Below are 913 nucleotides of genomic sequence, written 5' to 3'. Positions count from 1 at the left end.
CCAGGTTCGAAACCTTGAGGTCGCTGGCTTGAGCACAGGCTCACCAGCTTGAGCGCGGGGTCGCTGGCTTGAGCGTGGGATCATAGACATGACCCCATGGTTACTGGTTTGAACCCAAAGGTTGCTGGCTTGAGCCCAAGGTCACTGGCTTGAGCCCAAGGTCACTGGCTTGAGCAAGGGATCACTCACTCTGCTGTAGCCCCCCAGTCAAGGCACATATGAGAAAGCAATCAATGGACAAATAAGGTGCTATAACGAAGAATTGATGTTTCTCATCTCTCTCCCTTCCTGCCTGTCTGTCTCTCTCTGTCTCTCTAAAAAAAAAAAAAAAAAAAGGAAAGAAAGAAAAGGAAAGGAAAAAGGAAAAGTACACTTTACCTTGAGGACATTTCTTAAATGGGTTGGCTTATTTATTTATATATATATATATTGTGCCTTTCTTTGGGGACAGGGGATGTTAAAGCAAAGTTTCACAGCTCTTGTTCACATGTTATTCAAATTAATGCTAGGTTGTCCTCCTCACTCCACTACTATAGTCTACCTTCTATTTCTTTAGCCTTTTAATTCATTTGAGCCTTTATCCAAGAGCTGGAAAGGGAAGGTTTTAGAAAAGGGTAACTCTGTGGTATTTTCCTGTAATATTTCTCTCTTCTCTACAACCATCAGAGCCACCGTTTCCAGGTCCTGACCCCAGCACCCAAACAGGCCTTTCCGGTCTGTCTGAGATCATGCTGTTCTAGCTTTGGAGAGGGAGGAGGGCCCTTCCACGCTTCGGAACACCCGCATCTGTGTCTCTGGCTGGTACCAGAGAATTTTTCCCTTTAAAAGAGGAATTCTGAATCCCCGGAATCCTATCATGCTCATTTCTTTGCTAGTAAGAAAAAGCATAGAGTGAACATGACACATGCTAATT

The sequence above is a fragment of the Saccopteryx leptura genome, chromosome 1 (assembly GCF_036850995.1).
Source record: "Saccopteryx leptura isolate mSacLep1 chromosome 1, mSacLep1_pri_phased_curated, whole genome shotgun sequence".
NCBI classification, from domain to species: domain Eukaryota; kingdom Metazoa; phylum Chordata; class Mammalia; order Chiroptera; family Emballonuridae; genus Saccopteryx; species Saccopteryx leptura.
Note: the sequence above shows the minus strand (reverse complement) of the source record.